Source organism: Schistocerca americana, chromosome 1 (genome assembly GCF_021461395.2).
Source record: "Schistocerca americana isolate TAMUIC-IGC-003095 chromosome 1, iqSchAmer2.1, whole genome shotgun sequence".
Classification (NCBI taxonomy): Eukaryota; Metazoa; Arthropoda; class Insecta; order Orthoptera; family Acrididae; genus Schistocerca; species Schistocerca americana.
This window is the reverse complement of record NC_060119.1, coordinates 187,712,991-187,727,758: the sequence shown is the minus strand read 5'-3', so window position 1 is coordinate 187,727,758 and position 14,768 is coordinate 187,712,991. Positions and strand designations below refer to the sequence as shown.

At 45.6% G+C, this 14,768-nt stretch overlaps 1 non-coding gene across 1 annotated transcript; it reads left to right on the top strand.

The window, feature by feature from the left end:
* Window positions 1–6,411: 6,411 nt before the first annotated feature.
* Window positions 6,412–6,486, top strand: Trnat-agu. Its single transcript has one exon. It is a non-coding gene; the product is annotated as a tRNA-Thr (tRNA).
* Window positions 6,487–14,768: the final 8,282 nt, after the last annotated feature.

Genomic DNA, 14,768 nt, shown 5'->3' with positions numbered 1-14,768 from the left:
CGCGCGGTACCGGACTGAAGCGCCTAGAACCGCTCGGCCACAGCGGCCGGCGTCCTTCCGCACCGAAGATAGCTAGGCTACACATTCAGCTACGGTGGCGTCCCTGTTCCCCATTTCCAAATAGCACGTATGATTACTCTTTCAGAGGACTCGTAGAGTTACAATAATTGCCGGAGGTAATTTATACAATTATTTCGGATGGTCATACAGACTACGTCGATGCCATGAGTATTAATTAGAGTCAGGCAGAGACCGACAGTGGTATTACCACACGTTTCTCAGACCTTCTGAGACAATTCCATGGCAATAGATTGGTGCATTGTCAAAAGTGGCTCTGAGCACTATGCGACTTAACTTCTGAGGTCATCAGTCGCCTAGAACTTAGAAGTAATTAAACCTAACTAACTTAAGGATATCACACACATACATGCCCGAGGCAGGATTCGAACCTGCGACCGTAGCGGTCGCGCGGTTCCGGACTGAAGCGCCTAGAGCCGCACGGACAATCCGGCCGGCGGTGCATTGTCTTGATGAAATTACAGGAAGGCTTCTGGGTATCGTACTTGACCAAATGAATGCATGTAATGGGACAGTAGAGTCCTATAGCGATCCAGACCGATGGGCCTGTCAGAGACCCTATTTCTATTGCAATAAACCCCTAAACACGAGTCCGCAGCTTGTGGTCTCGCGGTAGCGTTCTCGCTTCCCTAACACAGGGTCCCGGGTTCGATTCCCAGCGGGGTCAGGGATTTTCACCTGCCTCGAGATGACTGGGTGTTGTGTCGTCGTCATCATCATCCTTCATCCCCATTACGATCGGAGGAAGGCAATGGCAAACCACCTCCGCTAGGGCCTTGCCTAGTACAGCGGTGCGGGTCTCCCGCATCGTCCCCTACGCTCTGTCAAGAAGTATGAGACATCATCATCGTCATCATCATCTAAACACGAGACTATATCCGCTACCTCTGTTAAGGAGTGAATTGTGCCCCCGCGTCCAGTGGTGAAAATCACTCGGTGATTTCGGAGCACTGTGATGTTCCCGTCAGAGGCCAAAATGAGTCATTTTCACCATAATTGAATGTGTTATTGTTGCAAACAATCACATCACTGTTGCCACTGTAGTAACAGACGGCGGGCGTGAGAAAATAAGTTGGCAAAAGCACGAGGGTATAACGGTACAGTCCCCGTAGCCTACAAACGGGAATTTACATGTAACGAAACCAGTCCACGGAAAAGACACCAAGCACTCAACGAAAGTCGGAATGTTGATAAAAAGATGCCACAGTGATAAAATAATAGTGTAAAATACAGTTCTGCAGCAACAAGCAGGGATTGGTGTACGGCCGGCCGCGGTGGTCTAGCGGTTCTAGGCGCTCAGTCCGGAACCGCGGGACTGCTATGGTCGCAGGTTGGAATCCTGCCTCGGGCATGGATGTGTGTGATGTCCTTAGGTTAGTTAGGTTCAAGTAGTTCTAAATCTAGGGGACTGATACCACAGATGTTAAGTCTCATAGTGCTCAGAGCCATTAAATTGAACCACCTTCAAGCTGTTTATCTACCCTTCCATTCTCTTAACAGTGTGCGAGAAAAACGAACACCTAAATCTCTCCGTGCGAACTCTGATTTCAGTTATTTTATTATGATGACCATTTTTCCTTATATAGGCGGGCGCAACCAATTATTTTCGCATTCTGAGGAGATACATGGTGATTGGAATTCCCTGAAAGATCCTTCCGCAAGGAAAAACGCCTCTGTTTTAATGAGTGCCACCCGAATTCACGTATCATATCGAAGTCACTATATCCCCTATCTCGCAGTAATACAAAACGAGGTGCCCTTCTTTGAACTTTTTCTATGCCCTGCGCCAATCCTGTCCGATGTGGATCCCACACACCGCAGCAGTACTCCAGAAGAGGACGGAGAAGCGTAGCGTAGCCAGTTTCTCTATTAGATCTGTTGCATTTCTTAAGCGTTCTGCCTATAAACCGCAGTCTTTGCTTTGCGTTCCCCACAGCATTACCTATGAGATCGCTCCAACTTAAGTTATTCATAACCGCAATCTCTAAGTATTTACATGTATTTACATCCTTTAGATATGTGTGATGTATTGTGTAACCGAAATGTAGTGAGTTTTTTTACTATTAATGTGCATGACTTCAGACTTTTCATTACTTAGAGTGAACTGCCACTTTTCGCACCATATAGACACGTTGCCTAAATAATGTTGCAAAAAAATGGTTCAAATGGCTCTGAGCACTATGGGACTCAACATCTTAGGTCATAAGTCCCCTAGAACTTAGAACTACTTAAACCTAACTAACCTAAGGACATCACACAGACCCATGCCCGAGGCAGGATTCGAACCTGCGACCGTAGCAGTCCCGCGGTTCCGGACTGCAGCGCCAGAACCGCTAGACCACCGCGGCTGGCCAATAATGTTGCAATAGGTTTTGATCTGATTACTTTACAACATGGTAAATGGCAACATCATCTGCAAAATATCTAATGGGGCTGCTCAGACTGCCTCCTAAATAGATTATGTGGATCAGGAACAACAGAGACCTGAAACACTTCCTTGAGGAATGCCATGTATTACTTCTTTTGTAGTCGATGGATTTCCGTCTGTTACTAGGAATTATGATCTTCCTAACAAGAAATCATGAATCCATTCGCACAACTTCAAAATGGTTCAGATGGGTCTGAGCACTATGGGACTTAATATCTGAGGTGATCAGTCCCCTAGAACTTAGAACTACTTAAACCTAACTAACCTAAGGACATCACACACATCCATGCCCGAGGCAGGATTCGAACCTGCGACCGTAGCAGTCACGCCGTTCCGGACTGAAGCGCCTAAAACCTCTCGGCCACCGCGGTCGGCGTCGCACAACTGCGACTATACTCCATTGGCACGCAATTTGATTAGAAATCGCTTGTGAGGAACGGTGTCAAAAGCATGCAGATGAGCAACTCAAACATTTAGGTGTATGATGTGTGTCAAGGAGGTTGAAATACCACCCGCACAGGGTACGAGACAGTATTGGAAGTGTACTACAAATACAAAGAGTGTTGTAAATTACGTACTGTAGTACTACTGCCCATCTTTCGAAGTAATCCATTCTTTTGTTTTAGGAGAATAGCAGGTCCCACAACTAAGAAACATAATCCAAGAATTGTATAATGTAGCGGAACGAGGCAAAATGTATTTTCTCTGCATAAAAATATAAACTGCCCTACGTTTTCATCTATCATCCAGTAATGTAGCAGCAGTAATCGATCTCACAACTCCGCCGGACACTTGTGTTATATAGGAGTTCGAGACCGCAGCGCCTTATTCCGCCTGTTTACATACCTCTGTATTTGAATACCCATGCGTGTACCAGTTTCTTTGGCGCTTCAGTGTATTTTCCATGCTTCGAGAATCCAGTAGCGGTGCATTCGGGAGGACGACGGTTCAATCCCGCGTCCGGCCATCTTGATTTAGGTTTTCCGTGATTTCCCTAAATCGCTCCAGGCAAATGCTGGGATGGTTCCTTTGAAAGGGCACGGCCGATTTCTTTCCTCGTCCTTCCCTAATCCGATGAGACCGATGACCTCGCTGTTTGGTCTCTTCCCCCAAACAATCCAAATCCAGTAGCGGCCGTTGTACAGAAACCGTAACCTCTGCGCTAGAGATAGGAATTTGACTTGCTAGAGTTTCGAGAGAAAAGCCAAAATTTCGATAATTTCATAAATCATGTTGAACTATGCTCCACGCTCTTGACTGAATATGCTAATCATCGTAATCTTAGTGTAAGAGTGGTTGTCTTAAACGGCTGCATTTTTGGTTGATCTACCTAAACATCTGTTCTAAGCTTATAAGAAAATAACAGGTTAGGCGCAGGAGGAAACAACATGCAACTGAAGCGAATTTTGATGGAATTAAGTAACAGACGCCATTTATTGTTTTCTATTGACTAAAAATGTATTTGCTCTTCCACTGATTTAGTCTACGATCTGTAAAAGAACGTAAGCATTCTGCAACACGAAGGAAATGAAGATGCCGCAAACAATTCTAGGATAGGGAGGAAATATGTTTTGTTCCATTTCCGCATGATAAGATTGTCAGTTGTGAACTATATTGAGTGACCTTAATTGCAGTGCATTGAGTAATCCGAAACGAAAGGCGTGGCAAGTTCAGTACTGAGGATTTCCTTTTCTTCACATTGCCCATGCACATGGCTCATCGAACACAAAATCTCATGGTGTTGTATGCCTGGGCAAAACTGCATAAAAAAAAGTCTGAACAGGCCTTGAAGGCTCAACGGCACTGACCGGTCACCGTGTCATCCTCAGCCCTTGGGCGTCACCGGAAGCATATACGGAGGGGGGTGGGGGGGGTAGGGAGACTGTGGTCAGCACATCGCTTTCTCGACTGTTGTCAGTTTTCGTGATTGATGCCACTACTTCTCAATCAAGTAGTTCCTCAATTGGCTTTACAGGGGCTGAGTGCACCCGCTTGCCAACAGCACTCGGCAGATCTCGACGGTGACCCACATAAACTCCATCACCCTTCTTGTATGCTACACGCCCAGTAATCTCTCATTCTTGCTGAATTTGAGGGAAAAGACAGTGATAAACACGACAATGATGATGAAAACATGGCCTGTCAGCAGTAATTGGCAAATTTGACAGCAGGTTTGCATGAGAATGGAATGTGGAAGTTGTTTGTTGGTTATGGCAAGCGTCGTAATGTTGTTAGAAGTTATGTTCAGTTTGTTATAGCGCATTGATAGAAAAGCAGAAAGCGATCAAACAGAGAATTCTTAAAATGAAAAACAAAATGTAATTATCTAGATCATGCACACTATAAAACTTGAAAACGTGATGACTCGTTTCAGTTGACTAAGCGACCATCTTCAGACCACTATTGATAAAATATATGTAAGCATGTAGAGTACTGAAACCACTGCATCGTTTATGTAGCTTGGAGCATGTCCGTATGAGTCACACTTGCAATAACAAATAGAATAAACCAGTTCTTAGTAATATATACTTATATAGATATGGTGTCTGTTCTTTCGCACATGTCCGAAAGAACAGACACCATTGATGACCTGCGGCCGTCCTCTTCTGTGCTGATGCACGCATATTACCCGAACTCTTACGGGACTTGGTAAGAATGTCTTCCACGAGTAATGAGTGTGTTAGGTAAGAACACTACGAATGTAGTGTGTGGACATACACTACTGGCCATTAAAATTGCTACACTAAGAAGAAATGTAGATGATAAACTGGTATTCATTGGACAAATATATTATACTAGAAATGACATGTGATTACATTTTCACGCAATTTGGGTGCATAGATCCTGAGAAATCAGAACAACCACCTCTGGCCGTAATAACAGCCTTGATACGCCTGGGCATTGAGTCAAATAGAGCTTGAATGGCGTGTACAGGTACAGTTGCCCATGCAGCTTCAACACGATACCACAGTTCATCAAGAGTAGTGACTGGCGTATTGTGGCGAGCCAGTTGCTCGACCACCATTGACCAGACGTTTTCAATTGGTGAGAGATCTGGAGAATGTGCTGGTCAGGGCAGCAGTCGAACATTCTGTATCCAGAAAGGCCCGTACAGGACATGCAACATGCGGTCGTGCATTATCCTGCTGAAATGTAGGGTTTCGCAGGGATCGAATGAAGGGTAGAGCCACGGATCGTAATATATCTGAAATGTAACGTCCACTGTTCAAAGTGCGGTCAACGCGAACAATACGTGACCGAGACGTGTAACCAATGGCACCCCATACCATCACGCCGGTTGATACGCCAGTATGGCGATGACGAATACAGCTTCCAATGTGCGTTCACCGCGATGTTGCCAAACACGGATGCGACCATCATGATGCTGTAAACAGAACTTGGATTCATCCGAAAAAATGACCTTTTGCCATTCGTGCACCCAAGTTCGTCTTTGGGTACACCATCGAAGGCGCTCCTGTCTGTGATGCAGCGTCAAAGGTAACCGCAGCCATGGCCTCCGAGCTACAAACGTAGTGCAGACTGTTCGTGCAGACGGTTTCTCGGAAACGTGATGGTACGCATTTCTCCTCCTTACACGAGGCATCACAACAACGTTTCACCAAGCAACGCCGGTCAACTTCTGATTGTGTATGAGAAATCGGTTGGAATCTTTACTCATGTCAGCACGTTGTAGGTGTCGCCACCGGCGCCGACCTTGTGTGAATTCTCTGAAAAGCTAATCATTTGCATATTACAGCATCTTCTTCCTGTCGGTTAAATTTCGCGTCTGTAGCACGTCATCTTCGTGGTGTAGCAATTTTAATGGCCAGTAGTGTATAAGGTGAGAATGTGGATCTCGCGGGAGGCGTGAGCGAGATAGTCCCTGCAGTCGCACTATCCTCTGTGCCCTCGGTGGCTCAGCAGGATAGAGCATCTGCCAAGTAAGCAGGAGATCCCGGGTTCGAGTCCCGGTCGGGGCACACATTTCCACCTGTCCCCGTTGATATGTATCAACGCCCGTCAACAGCTGAACGTATTAATATATAGTTCTTAATAAGGCTGGTTTAGAACCAGTTGGTTTTACATTGCAGTTTATTCAGTTTGTTAATGAAAGTTTTATTCCCGGCTGTATAGACCATGCAGGATTCTCTGTACGGTGTATTCTGACTTATGTTTTACCACGAGTGTCATGAAGATCGGTGCTTTGTAAGTGAAACTAGTCGCCAGATTTTGATGTTTTATAATGCACGCGATCTAGGCAATTAGAAAAACAATTCAATTTTTTTTTAATTTTAATAATCAAGTTACAAGGAGAGCAATGTATAGTCTTTCACTTGACACTGAAACCGTTTCAAAAAATCCACTTGAGTTTGTATAATATACAAACAAGCCACGTAGATAACGGAAAGAAAGAACAGTGTCAGTTTTTACTATCATGATTGTCCTCTCCGAGCATTTGCGTCGTCACTAATGATTTAAACTGACGTAGCGTTAAACTACACTGAAGCGCCAAAGAAACTGGTACAGGCATGCGTACTGATATACGGAGATATGTAAACAGGCAGAATACGGCGCTGCGGTCGGCAACGCCTATATAAGACAACAAGTGTCTGGCGCAGTTGTTAGATCGGTTACTGCTGCTACAATAGCACGTTATCAAGATTTAAGTGAGTTTGAACGTGGTGTTACAGTCGGCGCACAAGCGATGAAACACAGCGTCTCCGAGGTAGCGATGAAGTGGGGTTTTGCCCGTACGACCATTTCACGAGTGTACCGTAAATATCAGGAATCTGGTAAAACATGAAATCTCCTACATCGCTGCGGCCGGAATAAGATACTGCAAGAAGGGGACCAACGATGACTGAAGAGAATTATTCACCGTGACAGAAGTGTAACCCTTCCGCAATTACCGCAGATTTCAGTGCTGGGAGCGTGTGAACCGTTCAACGAAACATCATCGAAATGTGCTTTCGCAGCCGAAGGCCCACTCGTGTACCATTGATGAGTGCACGACACAAAGCTTTATGCCTCGTCTGGGCCCGTCAACACCGACGTTGGACTGTTGATGACTGGAAATATGTTGCCTGGGCGCACGAGTCTAATTTCAAATTGTATAGAGAGGATCGAAGTGTACAGGTATGAAGACCTGATGAACCCATGGACCATGCATGTCCACAGGGGACAGTTGAAGCTGATGGAGGCTGTGTAATGGTGTGGGTCGTGTGCATTTGGAGCGATATGGAACCCCTGATACGTCTAGATAGGACTCTGACAGGTGACACGTACGTAATAAGCATCCTGTCTGATCACCTGCAGCCGTTCATGTGCATGGTGCATTCCGACGGTCTTGGACAATTCCAGCAGAGCAATGCGACACCCCTCACGTCTAGAACTGCTATAGGGTGGCTTCTGGTTGACTTTAAACACTTCCGCCGGCCACCAAACTACCAAGACATGAACATTGCTTAGCATACCTGGGATGGCTTGCAATTAGCTGTTCAGAAGAGACCTCCACTCTTACGGATTTATGGACAGCCCTGCAGGATTCAAAAATGGTTCAAATGGCTCTGAGCACTATGGGACCTAACATCTGAGATCATCAAGCCGCTAGACTCAGAACTACTTAAACCTAAGTAACTTAAGGACATCAAACACAGCCCTGCCCGAGGCAGGATTCGAACCTGCGACCGTAGCAGCAGCGTGGTTCTGGACTGAAGCGCCTAGAACCGCTAGGTCACAGCGGCCGGCCCTGCGGGATTCATGGTGTCAGTTCCCTCCAGCACTACTTCAGTCGAGTCCATGCCACGTCGCGGAGGCACTATACGATATTATGCAGGTGTACCAGTTTCTTTGACGCTTCATTATGTAATCGTCTTTTCTGCTCTGTAGTCACGCAGGCTTCTCGTTATCTCCTGCCAGTGCCGCTGATACTGCAGAAAGACTGAACAGTTGCTGTAGGTTAGTATATGCGCACCTGCGTTTGGCGAACAAGGATGTAGTGCTGTTGAGCACCAACGCCTCACCATTTTTGGCATGAGCTACGAGAGGGGCCAGCTGATGACGTGCCTCTGTTATCTAGCGCAGACAATGGACAGAAACCGAGAATTAACGCTCCCGGCACGACTCGCCTCTGAGCGAGGAGTTCCGCCTCTCGTCGTTACAACGCATGGAGCGAACGGGAAGGCCGGCCGCAGTTTATCTGCCATCGGTCTGGGCCGCTCCGACCTTTCAGGCCGGCGCGAAATCGGCGCGCGGCGCGTCCGTCGCTTTCCAGCGGAGAAACTCAGTGAGTCACGACGCGCCGGGGTACGAAGCCCGGACCTGCGTCTGGCCGGCACACTCTCTACAGGCTGGAGCAGGACGCAGCGTTCACAGTGCCGTACTAAGTGTCGCTGTAAACAGGCTTTCCTTTCTTCAGCGCAGGTGCTGTTCGCGAGCATTTATTAATTCATTATACGAGGGCCCTTCGAAAAGCAATGCAACACATTTTTTCTCAAAGCTGCTTGGTTTTATTTAGAGTTCTAACACACTATACACGGTGTTTATAAATGAATATCGGGGTTTTAACGCTTTATGATATTGATTATATTAAACTTACAGTTATAAATGATATGTCAAATGAAAGAGCAACTCAAACAGTTTAGATGTCATAAATGTTCAATGTGAGCACCATTTGCCACACGGCACGCATCAAGTCTATAGCCGAGTTTTTCCTAAACGTTGATAAGTGTGTCTTCAGTGATTGTAGCAACAGCTGCTTCAATCCGGTTTCTTAATTCAGGGAGGTCTGCTGGTAGCGGAGGCACGTACACACGATCCTTGATGAAGCCCTAAAGGAAAAAATCACATGGCGTTAGGTCGGGTGAACGTGGAGGCCATGCAAAGGCCCTGTTACTGGTCCCCTTGCGGCCTATCCAGCGCTTGGGTACAGTTAAGTTCAAACAATCGCATACTTCGCTATGCCAGTGAACACTTATAAAGGCCGGCCGCGGTGGTCTCGCGGTTCTAGGCGCGCAGTCCGGAACCGTGCGACTGCTACGGTCGCAGGTTCGAATCCTGCCTCGGGCATGGATGTGTGTGATGTCCTTAGGTTAGTTAGGTTTAAGTAGTTCTAAGTTCTATGGGACTGATAACCACAGCAGTTGAGTCCCATAGTGCTCAGAGCCAGCCACTTATAAGGTTCTTGGTAAAACCGTTTGAGTTGCTTCTATATTTGACATATCATTTATAACTGTAAGTTTAATGTAATGAATATTATAAAGCGTTAAAACCCCGATATTCATTTATAAAAACCTTGTACTATTTCTCACTCTTTCGTCTACAAAACCATAATTTTCAACATAATTTCTTTTCAATGCGATGGCCTTACGCCACCTTACTGGTAGGGGTCGTATGCCCACACGGTACCAAATTGTCGACGTAGGAACACTAACGTCTTACTGCATCAATAACACTCCTTATCATCCACGTACCTCTTCCTACAGACTGTGTTCTTCTTTGGGAAAAAGTCGGAAGGTACGATATCCGGCCTGTTGGGTGGATGAGTAACCCAGCGGACCCACACCTTTCTGTTCTCCGACTGGTTTGTCAGCACTGCCAACAGATATGTACAGTTGTGCGCCAGGATGCTTGTTTGTGATCCGTCGGTCACCTCGAATGAGAGTGTCCGCACGTTCCAACACTGCACGAGTCACAGCTGTGTGCGGCTGGCAGGTACGCGGGAGATCGGACAGGTTTGCGCGACCTTGTGCGATGACGACAGACGCCTCGCCCCCCAACGACTCACCGTGCTTTTGTGCACTGCCAGGTCTCCGTAGACATTCTACAAGCGGCTATGATTGTCTGCGATGCTTCGGTTTTCAGCTAAATGAAACTCGATGACAGCTGCCGGCCACGGTGGCCGAGTGGTCCTAGGCGCTTCAGTACGGAACCGCGCTACTGCTGCGGTCACAGGTTCGAATCCTGCCTCGCGCATAGATGTGTGTGGTGTCCTTTGATGTCCTTAGGTTAGTTAGGTTTAAGTAGTTCTAAGGTTAGGGGACTGATGACCTCAGATGTCAAGTCCCATAGTGCTCAGAGCCATTTGAACCATTTTCGATGACAGCTCTCTGCTTGGAACGCACCTCCGTCACATAGCCATTTTGAAGGCTACTGGTCTGACTGGCCGTTTCCCCAAATGCCCACATGCTTCGGTACTCAGCACTTGATACCTACTTTCTTCGCTGTTAAAAGAGCGTTAGTTTGTCATGTACTAACTGGACCGTTTTCAGTGCTGGGCGCACGTTGTAGTAATGCTTCATAGAACGGTATTTTATTCTTCCGGAAAGTGAATGTTAATAAAACTATTTCACTTTCACAATAATAGGATGGACTGCAATTTATTACCATTTCTGAGGTGGCTTAGGAGCTTCACACTTGTTCTAAAAACATATGAATTACCATTACTATTCTACTGCAAATTTGTCGAAAAAGATGTGGACAGAATAGCTACTGCAAGAGTGTTCTTATATTTGTTGTGCAATAATAAATTAATATTTTAATTTCGAGAGTGTGAATAATGTGTAGCTTGTATCTTGTAGAGCAACGACGTTGCCGCAGTGGACACACTGGTTCCCGTCCGATCACCGAAGTTAAGCGCTGTCCAGCGTGGTCGGCACTTGGATGGGTAACCATCTGGGCCGCCATGCGGTGTTGCTGTTTTTCTGGATGCACTTAGCCTCGTGATGCCAACCACGGAGCTACTCGGCCAATTAGTAGCGGCTCCGGTCAAAGAAAACTATCGTGTGCTGACCAAACCCCCCTCCTATCCACATCCTTATCTGAGGATGACACGGCGGTCGGATGGTCCCGATGGGCCACTCGTGGCCTGACGACGGTGTGCTTTGTACCTTGTAGCCAATTGTATCAGTTTGACTATTATTTTTATTGAATTCTAATTTTATCTTAGCCGACGCTGTAATTTAGTTAAGAGTCTGGTGTTTGCAAATAAATCATCGTTGATAATTCGCCAGGGAGGCACTAGTTTAAAACCGTTAATCGGACCCACTACGTGTTATTTAAGTGTATTATGAGAGTTAGATTACTATTCCATGAGCTTGTTTTCTCTCTTGTTCCTGTTTTATATTCCTCAGATGACGCAATATCAAGCTGCCTCAGCGACTGCTGTACTTCATGGAGCCTGTTGATAATATTTCGGAGCTAACCCAAATTTATTTTTGTTCACACAGCTGATAAAATCATCAGGGAACTTGCTCCTTAATACGTACTGCTTGTTCTGGTGTAAATTGAATTTTTTCTTGCCTCTACTCTCTTTGCTGCGTTAGAAAAGTAGTACCATTGCAGCACGCTGTGTCAGAAAAGTAGTACCACAGCATGCTGCAGTGGTTGTAGGACACTAAGGGATTGGAGCATATGAAAAACTGTTTGCCCTGAGGACACCTCATTTGCTTGAGCGTCATCAAAATGACATGGAGCTCTGGAGTAAATACAATATGTTCTCGAATAAGGCGAATACTGAAGATATGGTCAGAGGATTAATACTGAGCCGCCAAAGGGAATCCCCTTGTTTGGAATCATTAGTGTATACAAATTAAACTGTAATGTCTATTTAAAATTCTACAAAATTGAAACCCAAGTTCCATTCGTAGCATACATATGTTATATCCTAGCCAGTAATGCCACCCGAGCCCGCTGCCAAAAGGTTGGCAGCATCAAAGTCCGGACGCCGTCCGCATAAGCAGTGCCAGCGAGACGGGAAATCGCCGCAAGTCTGCGCGCGCACCGCTGGCTTCTGGGTTCTTAAGCGCTGGAGTCGCGAGCGCTAGGACAGTTCTGTATTCGCCGCTCAGTTGTATACTCGCCACCGAATTGTGTACTTGCTAGTCAGTCGTGTGTTCATCGCAGCAGAGTTGTTGTTTGTCGTCAGCCGACGCTGACCTAGCCGCTCCGACTCGAACTAGACAGTTTTCTGTAGACACGGAGTTCACTACTGTGTTGCTGTATCTTCGTTAATAAAGATAAGTACCGACTTTTATTTAATCAGAGTATTGGGGTTTTCCTCTTTCTGTTCACTGTTCCAGCGGACCGGTCGGCCCGCTATTAAAAGTGTGGCGGTGACTTCGTAAGCCGTTTCTACACCGAATTGCTTGTCGCTACGAACGCCGCCACAAAAACATATACCACTCCCCATTTGACTCTCCTACGGCAACAACCACACTTAACACGCGCTGAAACACGGATAGAATTAAATCACTTAACACACTTTACTCTACACGAATTTTCGTTATATATGAGCAGCAAAAATTGGGGCTACCGGTTCGTGCGTCACGTGTATCATATTACAATTACGAACAACTTATATTGGAAGTAACAAATAGATAATGTTGTGGGGAAGGCTAATCAAAGACTGCCTTTTATTGGCAGGACACTTAGAAAATGTAACAGACCTACTAAGAAGACTGCCTACACTACGCTTGTCCGTCGTCTTTTAGAATACTACTCCGCAGTGTGGGACCCTTACCAGATAGGACTGACGGAGCACTTCGAAAAAGTTCAAAGAAGAGCAACACGTATTCTAATATTGCGAAATATAGGACAGAATGTCACTGAAATGATATAGGATTTGGGCTGGATATCATCAAAAGAAAGGCGTTTTTCGTTGCGACGGTAACTTCGTACGAAATTCCAATCACCAATTTTCTACTCCGAATGCGAAAATATTTTGTTGACACCGACTTACATAGGGAGGAACGATCACCAAGATAAAATAAGGGAAATGAGAGCTCGTACGGAAAGATATAGGTGTTCATTCTTCCCGCGCGCTATACGATATTGGAATAATAGAGAATTGCGAAGGTGGTTCGATGAACCCTCTGCCAGGCACTTAAATGTGATTTGCAGAGTATCCATGTAGATGTAATATTTATTTACGCTTACAAGAAGAACGTAGTACTCAGTTAACTGCAGCACCTGTTAATTACTTCGATCACAACACAGTGTAACTTCATTGTTTGCAAACTGTAAGTCAACAAACGAACAGTGCAAAAAATTCTAAATCAAAGAACTTCATATTTTCGCTACTTTCCGGAAATATGAATTTAATAATAAATGGCCCCTCTCAAATTAAATTGATGGAAGGAGAAACAGCACAATCAAAAGAGATTGTCTAAGTTAACTGTGCCAAAACGGAAACAAATTTACGACTACAGCCCCATCTTACGATAAACGACGCTTGTCTTGAAAACAAGATAAACGAGCAACTACGGCGCTAAAGGCGGAATAAATTAACACTTGCAAAACGTGAGATTAAACCTCTTAAACAGAAAAACACGCACGAAATTTAAGAAATATACTACGAGGAAAATGCAGAAAAACATAAGCACTAAACTTGTCCCTCTGTAGATGTGTGTAAGCCGAGAGCTGGAGCCTGGCTGAATGGCTCACTAAACGAACGGACGCCTATTACACAAGTAGTTGCGCCTTTCTGCGTACAAAGTGAAAATGGTCCAAGCATTGCAGCAAACGATTGTCCTCAGCGGTGTGGATTCGGGTATTCTTCGCTGGCCCACAATGACTGTCTGAAGAAGTGCCTGTTTTCAGATGAAGCAACGTTGCACATTTCCGGACATTTGAATCACCACACCATTTGGATCTGGAGCTCCGAAGCTCCACACAACACGTGAGAGCACATACGTGGTAGCCCAAAGATTTATGTTTGGTGTGGCCTAATGCACGATAGAGTGGTACACCCATTTTTAAGAGCTGCAGTCGTTAAACGTCTTCCACCATAACGGTGAGCGCCAACATTGGAATAGGAACGTGTGGTATGTGGTGAATGACATTTCCTGAGGGGTGAATGCGTCGTCATTACTCCAGTGTATGGCCTGTGCGGTCTACCGATGCCACGCCATTTGACTTCTTTCTGAGAGGTTACGTTAATGACCGCGTATACACAACGCTGGTAGATTACACTGATACTCCACGTGCACAAATCATAGGCAGACTCGAACATCGCCTTGGTGTTCTAGCAGCGACGAGTGGGACACACACTGAAATTTTGGCATAACAGAAAAAAATTTGAGAGCCGTTAAACATTTTTTTTTTACAACAAACCACGATGCCCTGTCTCTAACAGTTATGATTTTTTGAAATGATAGCGGGACTAAGTCTAAACAAAGCCCCGGGAGTAGACAACATTCCATTAGAACTACTGACAGCCTTGGGAGAGCCAGTCTTGACAAAACTCTACCATCTGGTGAGGAAG